This window comes from Choloepus didactylus, chromosome 1 (genome assembly GCF_015220235.1).
Source record: "Choloepus didactylus isolate mChoDid1 chromosome 1, mChoDid1.pri, whole genome shotgun sequence".
NCBI classification, from domain to species: domain Eukaryota; kingdom Metazoa; phylum Chordata; class Mammalia; order Pilosa; family Megalonychidae; genus Choloepus; species Choloepus didactylus.
This window is the reverse complement of record NC_051307.1, coordinates 144464962-144474145: the sequence shown is the minus strand read 5'-3', so window position 1 is coordinate 144474145 and position 9184 is coordinate 144464962. Positions and strand designations below refer to the sequence as shown.

Genomic DNA, 9184 nt, shown 5'->3' with positions numbered 1-9184 from the left:
AAATGTACTTCAGGATAATCAAATGGTTGAAGAGAGGAAGTTTCTCGCTATAGAAGTTTTCTGGATATTAAATAAAGAAGGGATAATAGGTTTGGAATATCATTTTGTAATCCCTAATAAATGATGAGAGAGAGAAAGAGAGAGAGAAGCCAGAACTATAACATCACATGTGAAGTAGTTTTGTTAAAAAAAAAAAAGTCAAACCTGAGTCTGATCAAGCATCTATTCTACTAATTTACAAGGAGTGCTGGGAGCAGGAATATGTTAAGTGATATTCTGGAGATGCACAAGACTAGGAAACTCTACTACAGGAAACCCATTGTCTTCAATGAATAATTGCTAGAAAAGAAAAGAGATGAGGGAAAGCATAAATGGATTAAAAGCCATTTAGCTAAGAGTACGCTCGGGTTGGTCCCCGGCTGCCAGGGCCCGCGGGTGGGCTGTGAGGCCCGGAAGTCCCGCAGCCGTGGGCAAACCAGGCCCGGTGAGGTGTTGGGGTCTGAATGTGCAGGCGAGCAGGAGTAGGGAGAAATGGCTTCGCTTGGATGCCTCCTGCACTCACTCTGTGGTTTTATCCGCTTTGAGCCCGCGGCAGTGAGGACCCCGCAGACCTGGGGCCAGGCCTTCCAACTAGGGGAGATGACCTGTCTACCGAGCAATGTTCTTTCCAAGGCCGTCGGTTGCCTTGTCTCCGTGTGATCTAGAGATTTCGGTGACTGGGTTGATTATTTTGGGGACTGCAGCTCCTAAAGAGAAATGCCCCCGCCACACTTGGGGTGGGGGTGGGGGCACCCGAGTCTTCACCCCCTCTTGCATCCAAACTAGGAAAAATAACCAAGAATGGCTGTGGAAGGACTTCAGTCCTAACAAAGAGATTTCAAATCCTAGAACAGCAAAATTTGAAAGAAGATTTTGGTCTGTTTCGGTTAGCAGGCCAAAGGTGTATAGATGAAGAATATACAGATCAACTGTTAGAAATTATTCAAAATGAAAAGAATAAGGTCATCATTAAGAATATGGGCTGGAATCTTGTTGGTCCTGTTGTTTGGTGCCTTTTGTGGAATGACAAGAAAGATGATAAAAGAAAAGATTATTTTCTGATGCTTAATTTATTGGTAAAGTTATGTGACCCAAGGGAATTATTGTTAGGTTTGCTTGAACTGATTGAAGAACCCTCTGGAAAACAGATATCCCAAATTATTATTCTTTTACTTCAGCCATTACAGACAGTGATTCAGAAACTTCATAACAACAAGGCATATTCAGCTGGATTAGCATTGTCTACCCTTTGGAATCAGCTATCTCTTCTTCCTGTTCCATACTCGAAAGGACAAATGCAAACAGATGACTATGGCTTTTGTCAGTGCTGTAAAGCCTTAATAGAGTTCACTAAACCTTTTGTAGAAGAAGTCATTGATGACAAAGAAAACTCACTGGAAAATGAAAAGTTAAAGGATGAATTACTGAAATTTTGTTTCAAAAGCTTGAAATAACCTTTGCTGACTGCACAATTCCTTGAACAGCCAGAAGAAGCTGAAAATGATCCTTAAAGGTGTTTTGCATCTGAAATCATAGGTTTTTTTAATCAGCAATGGGAGACCCTTTCCCCAAAATTATTTTTAATCATGGAAGGAAAAAAAGAACTTGGGATTATCTTGAGTTTGAGGAAGAAGAAAACAAACAGCAGATTCTATGGCTTCTCTGGCATATCTACTGTTTGTACTGGGCATCGGTATTGATCAGCTTCCACTGGTGTTCAGCCCATCAGACCTCTTGCAACTTAATATGGGTTGAAGTCTTTTTGCAAAGAACAGAAGAGTCTGTTTACTCCAGGGGACTGAATCTGTTGGAGAATGGTTTATTGAGAATGGAAGACAACAGTCTACTTCATCAGTATTTAGAAATCAAGAGTTTTCTTACTGTACTTCAGGGTTTAGTGAAAGTAATGACACTTTGCCCCATTGAGATGTTGAGGAAAAAGAGTTTAGTTGTGCTTCAGCTATATATTAACAAGTTGTATTCACAAGGCAAATACACATTATTTAGGTGCTTATTGAATACAAGTAATCATTCAAGTATGGAAGCCTTAATTATTCAAAATATCAAAAATCAAATTGATGTACCATTGAAGAGAACACCTAACAACAGAAGGTTTACAGGATCACAGCTGACTCCCCTTCTAGATTTGATCCTCTTTCTCCCAGAGGGTGCTGAAGCAGATTTACTGCAAAACTCAGATAGGATCATGGCATCATTAAATTTATTGAGGTATTTGGTTATCAAAGATAATGAAAATGACTGTCATACTGGATTATGGACAGAATTTGGAAAGATTGAGAATAATTTTTTAAAGCCACTCCATACAGTACTTAATATGTCAAAAGCACACCATGAAGCAGAAATTAAAAACAGCCAAGAAAATAGCCAAGAAGTCCAGAAGTGTAAAGATCGTTGTTCTATAACAGTAGGTGGAGAGGAGATCCCTAACATGCCTCCTGAAATGCAGCTTAAGGTACTACATTCAGCTCTTTTTACATTTAATTTGATTGAAAGTGTGCTGGCTCGGGTAGAAGAACTCATTGAGATAAAAACAAAGTCTACCTGTGAAGAACATATTGGGATAAAGTGAAGGTTCCACCTCCTAAATAAAAACTAGTAAAATATTTTCCATTGTGACAATACCTTTATAAAACATTGTAAAACATTCCTGCTGGAAAAATAAACATAGCTTTTCTCATTAAAAAAAAAAAAAGCTATTTAAAAACCATTTTATTAGTAGCGATGTAAGGACCTTATATGGATCCCAACTCAAACAGCGCCTCTAGCATCCTTTGCTTTGCTCGGGTTCTCGGCTCTTGACGCCGCCCTGACTCTCTAGGGCTGGCCGGGGCCGGGCTCCGACTCACAGGCTCCCACTCTCTCAAGAGAATCTGATTGGTCACTCTCAGCCAATGAACGGACTGGCTTTGGATTTGGGGTGCTGTGTTGCGAGTTTGTGGGAGGTAGGTTAAGGGGGGTTCACATGAAGTGTTCCAGGAACTATGGCCGGGAAAATTCTGCTGTGGGCAGGGTTGACCATGAAATTTAGCTAATACGGGGATGGATTAGAAAAGGGAGGGGCTAGAATTAGGAGACTACACAGGACAGTGTTGAACTCAGCAGATATTCACTAGGCACCTGCTATGTATCTGGACTTGTGTTAAGTGCTGGGGATATAGGGATACAGGAAATGTGAGAGAAGGAAAACCCGCAAAGGGGATGGTGAGGTGGAGGAGGCTAGATTTAGCCACTGAGTAGATTGAGGTTGATAAGAGAGAGACTGCTCCTTTCTCTTGGCATATCCTTTCAACTACCTCAGCTCTGCAAAATCCTCTGCAACTGTGGAGACCTGTCTCACACACTACCTCCTCCGAGAAGCATTTTCTGATCCTCCGTTAAACTCCATAGCAATTTATATGTGCTTCTCTCACCTTAGCTTGCTTTGTGATGACATAGTTTATGTAGTTGCATATTTTGTTACTGTAATTAACCTCTTTGTCTTATACTTTAGAACTCCTGCTGGACTGTGGAATCTGTATCCTACTCACATTGCAGGCAGTCGGGGCTGTTGAAAGAGGGTTGAATCCCATTTCTATCACTTGCAAGCTGTATGACTTTGAGCAAATTACTTAGATTCTCTGAGCCTCGGTTTCTTCATTTGTTAATGGGAACAATAATACCCACCTCAAAGTGTTTAGTGGGATTAAATTATATCAAGAATGTAAAAAGACCAAGCATAAAAATCAATTGATGTGTATTGAATTGAGGAGAAACAGGTTAGGCCTTGAAGGATGGGCAGCAATAGCACAGCCATAAATGTACGGAAATGAAGAGTGTGCAATCAGAACCTTATTCTCTCCAGTTCCTCAGGGTCAGGTGAGAAGCTGAGCTGGCCAGGGAGAAGGGCAGCAAGCAGGCCACACTCAGGATGGGATCTCTCCCTCATGTCATCAGCAGATGCCACTGTAATTCTAGGACTCAGGTAGCCACACACTTGCCCAGTGTAATGGAAGCTGCATTCTGAGCTGCCTTGTGCCCTTTACTTGATAACATTGTACCACGGACAGGAACCAGTAACTAGAACAGTACTTAGAGTTTGCCTCTCAGGGAAATGGAATTGGACAGGCCTCAGAAAAATTTCACCCAGGCTTTAGGGGAACCTGGAAAAACACCCCATTTTGCTGAGGAGTTAACTTCTCTAGGCTGACCAGATTCAATGCCTTTCTCTTAGGGCTGGATATGCACAGACTCACCAGGGCCTTCTCGCTATCATTTGCTTCAACCCTTGCTTGAAGGTACAGCCTCTCCCTTTCTTAGTTATTTTTAAGAGTGGCTGTTTCCTGACCATCTTAATTGCCCAAATAAGCTGCCCTGAAAACTCTTGTCTTTGTGAGAACCTCGCTTCTGCTCTTATTACCTCTTTCTCCTGCACCACCCATATTCTCCCTCTTCTGGATCATTCCTGTTAGCATAATACCATTCTCTAGCAGCTCCAACTTTAAAAACAATGCAAAATAAAAATGTGTCCCTCAATTCCACCATTCTCCTGCAGCGACTGCTTCATTTCTCTGCCCCTTCTGAGCATAACTTCTTGAAAGTGTTGTCTGTAGCTCCTGCCTCCTCTTCTTCATTCCCCTTGTCCTGTTCTCTCCCTAACCAGTTCTACTCCAGGCTTCTGTCCCCTCCACTCCACTGAGACAACTTCTGTCGAGTCATCATGGCCTTGATTGTCTTCTCAGTAGCATTAATCAGCTCACCCCTTTGTTTACTTGAACCCAATTATTTCTTTGGGCTTCTGTGACTCCATACTCTCCAGGATTTCCTCCCTCAATGGCCACTCCCTCCTGGTCTCATTTCGTCATTCTGGTTCTTCGCATCATCTCTAAAATGTTGACAGGCCCTGGGACAAGGGCCAGAACCCCACTCTCATCTCTGTTCATATTATTCCCCCACCCCGACCCCTCTGTTAGGGTCCTCTCATCCTGCCTCACGGCGTAAATACCACACATATGGTGATGACCCCCAAACTGATATCTGTGGCTTGGCTTCTCCTTGGAACGCTACGTTCATGTCTACAACTGTCTGGCTAATGCCTTCAACCATTTGTCTCTCTGGATTTTCCCCCTAAATGGGTTCCTTGGGCAGTCTCCTTGATTTCAGTAAATGGGATCACCCAGTTACTCAAGGCCAAAACCTAGGAGTGATTATTCTTGATTCTTTTTTTTTCCCTTATACCTTTAATCACCCAGTCCCCTCCCATTCAATCCTTTAGTAAATCCTGTCAACTCTGCCTTTAAAGCAAATTCCCAGCTGTCCACTTGTGTTTATCTCTCCCTCTGTCACCTGGATTAATACAATAGCTTACTAACTGCTTCCACTCTTGCACACTACAATCTTCTTTCTTTCTGAGCAGTAAGAGAGAGGTTTTAAAAATTTAAATAAGATAATTTAACCTCCTTCTTAAAACTCTCCATTGACTTTCCATTGCTCTTGGAAAGAAATCCAACCCCCTAGCTGTCACCTAGCAGGGTTCTAGCTCCTCACTGATCTCACCTCAAACCATCTTCCCCATGTCCATGCTGGCTTATTTTGCCTTAGGCCTTCTGCACTTGTTGTCCTTTCCCCTGCAGTGCTTCCCTCCAGGTAGTTTTGCATTCATTTGCATTTCACATCATTCAGGTCTCAGTTTAAATGTGCCATTCTCAGAGAGGCCTTCTCTAGCCCCAGGACCTAGACACTCTTTAGTACATCACCCCATTTATATTCTCTGTAGAGCACTTCTTTTTTTCTTATTTTCTTCATTTGCTTGTCTATTGTCTATCTCCCCCACTTGAATGTAAACTCCTTCCAAGGTGAAGGCATGTTGTCTATTTATCCCCAAACCTGGAATGGGGCCCAACACATCCTAGGTACTTTCGGGTCTGAGATTTGATTCTACCCCCTTACAAGCTAGTAAGTTAGCCTTTTACTGTTTCATGAATAGTGGCAGAAGACACAAGACTCCTGGGTCAGAAACAAAGGACTTTATTACTCCCAGTGAAGCATCAGCATGTTTGCATTGATTTCCCTTGCCCCCAAGTCCCATGGGGGAGACATGATATGGGTCTGGTTGGATACTGCACTTGCAGTGGGTTTGTGTTGCAGAGGAGACCACCGAGCTTGGGGAAGACTTTACCTCCTCCCCGAAGATTGCTTGCTGCAAACACAACCCTGAGAAATGGCCCAGGTAGAGTGGTCAGGACCTTGCACCCTTGACATACCCAATAAGATGTGTAGCAGCATAAGAAGTGTCTCCTCAAAACGTGCTTAGTAAATATTTGTTGAATGAATGAAAGAAACCTAGTCTAGTGACCAGGTTTCAGTATTACTGCAGGTGGATTCACTGGAGGGCAGTACTGCCTGGGTCCCTCACTGTTATACACTCTTGGATTCCTTTCTACCATTGCTTCTCTCAGCTCTGTGATTCTTTACTCTTGGGTACAGTATTGGAGGCTGAATACTTGCTGAAGCTGTAGCTGTCTTCTGTTACCACATGAGCCAGATACCATCTTCTGCTTGCTGGGTGGGATTTTCCTTCTAGCATCTGTGGCTGGCTCTGTTTCCTCAAGATCTGTCCATCGCACTGCTACATTGCACTGCTGTTCAATGGCTCACTGGCCCAAGACCCAGCAAGAGGGATGTTAACGATGGTGTTAATGATGACATTTTCTGGACATACTGGATGTGTTAAGACAAGGGTGTCTGGTGTAGTCCCTTACTTCCCACCCGAGGAATACTCTATGAAATGTCATTAAATTGACTTTTACCATAATACAGAGTCCAGTCTTACAGGTTTGGAAGAGCTCATATTGACAGTGTTCTGGGTTGATGTAATTTAGTGATGCTGACTGACCAATAGAGCTCTCAGTGAATGAAGAAATATCTGGAAGCCAATTAATGTAATTTGCAGTAAAATTTATGACTGTCAGACAGTTGAGTCATTTACCACAGTCTGTCATGAACATTCTCATCCTGTAAGCAAAGTACCTAGGAAGTCAAATTATATTCAGAAAGTTGCTTGGCTGTAATGGAATTAGACCCCACAGTATGAGGAGCTGAGGAGAGGACTGAAAGGTGTGAGGGCATCCTGCTTTGAAAACCTGATGCATCCATCTCCATCTTAGAAACATGCCTGTCAGCTTGAGCCTTATCCTCTACCTTAAAGAATCCCTGTTACGGACAGCCAGTCTTTGATGGACATTTTTTGCCTCTTGGACTCTTCCTTTTTCAGTGTTTCTATGCTTGACTATTCTCCTTTTGATCAACACATCCTCTTTTTCTGAATTTCACTTCCAATTATTTTCTATTCTTTTACCATCTGACTAATACATGAATACATTTTGTTGTAAAAGATTCAAACCACAAAAACATATGTAGAGAAAAAAATGAAAGTTCTTTGTTACAGTCCTCCACCCACCTGTCCTGTCCCACTTTCAATGGATCACCATGTTAAATGTCCTGGTATATGCAAATGAAAGAATTGGACAAGAACTCAAAATGTTATCAATGATTATTTTTGAGAGAGCGGTTTGTGGGTGGTTTTTGCTTTCTTTACATTTTCTGTATTGATTTTTTTTTTTTTTTACTATAACCATACATTACTTCTACAATAAGAAAAAGGTTTTAGTAAAAAAAAAAAAAAAGAGCATGGCCTTTGGAATCTGGCAGACATAGGTGTGAATTCTGGTTCTAGTTCTTTCTCTCTCTATGAGAAAGATTGCATACAAGTTACTTTACCTCCTTGAGCCTCAGTTTCCTCTTATGTAAAGAACGGATGTTGCATCATCTACTTTACAAGATTGTTATGAATAAAGGGTGTGAAAGGACCTGACATATATTTGTTACTCACCAAATTAATTTCCTTTCTGTGAGAAGAAAATGCATTTTGCCATGGGCCCCCTTTCAGATCATTTCTAAATTTAAATGTGAAAAGTTTCAGAGCCGCAAAGAGTTTATGAATATTCTGTGTATGCATATATGTGGGCATGTGCAAGAAGAAAAAGGAAGGAAGGAGTATAAGAATAAAACTTCTAAATGGAGAGTGAGGGCACCTATTTCCTTCCCCTACACCCTTTGAGGCCTGGGCTTTCTCATCTAAAGATCCAAAAGTCGCCTTTGCTCGTTTCCTTACAGAGTTTCAGTCATAGTAACTACATTTCTCCAAAGGGGCTATTTCTGCCCATTTCAACTCAGCTGTTGTAATAAATACAGATCAAAATACAGTGTGGAAAGAGGTTTTTGTTTGTATTTTTAAAAACTACTAGCTTGTTGATTATACATGTATCTTTTATCATTGGCACAACCTGGTTCTATCCTCAGGGTAGCAAGCTGGGAAGGGTGGGGCTGAGGGGGCTGGAGGAAAGAGGGGCAGAAGGAGTACTTGGAAAAGGAGAAAACCTTTGACTTCCTTCTCTGTGGACCTCCAGGCCTCACTGTCAGCCACCTCTGGCATCTTTCCATCACAGTCTTAACAAAAATTGTGTCAACAGATTACTTTAGAAATTTGTTGAAATGGCTCCATACTTGGAGAGTTATGTTGGAGGAAGGAATCGAAAAGCTCCAGTTTTCTTCACCTCCTACAGCCATCTGCTGCCACCCCCAAGTGATCTGACTTAGGCAGTCAGAGGAGCTGCCATTTATCAGGGTCCTACTGTGTGCTAACATACTCTCCTCGGTGCTTTGCATGTGCTTTTCATAGCGATTCTCTAAGGTGGGTATTATTTTCTCCATTTTTATAAATGTGGAAACTGAGGCTGTTTTGGTTTGGTAAAGCTGCCCGATTGCAATATACCACAAATGGGTTGGCTTTTACAATGGGGATTTATTAACTTACAATTTACAGTTCTTAGGCCGTGAAAATGTCCAATCAAGGCATCAACAGGATGATACCTGGATTCAGAAGACAGGCTGCCAGCATCTGGGGCTCCTCCGTCACATGGCAAGGCACATGGCTGGTGTCTGCTGGTCCTTCTCTCCTGAGTTTCACTGCTTTCAGCTTCTGGCTTCAGTGGCTCCCTCTCTGAGCTTCTCAGTTGCTCTTCTCTGTGAGCTTCTCTTAATTTCATCTCTCTTATAAAGGACTCAGTAGGAGGATTAAGACCCACCT

General features: G+C 42.1%; 1 pseudogene; it reads left to right on the top strand.

Moving 5' to 3' along the window:
• Positions 1–840: 840 nt before the first annotated feature.
• On the top strand, positions 841–2629 carry LOC119539285 (annotated as a pseudogene).
• The last annotated feature ends 6555 nt before the right edge of the window (positions 2630–9184 follow it).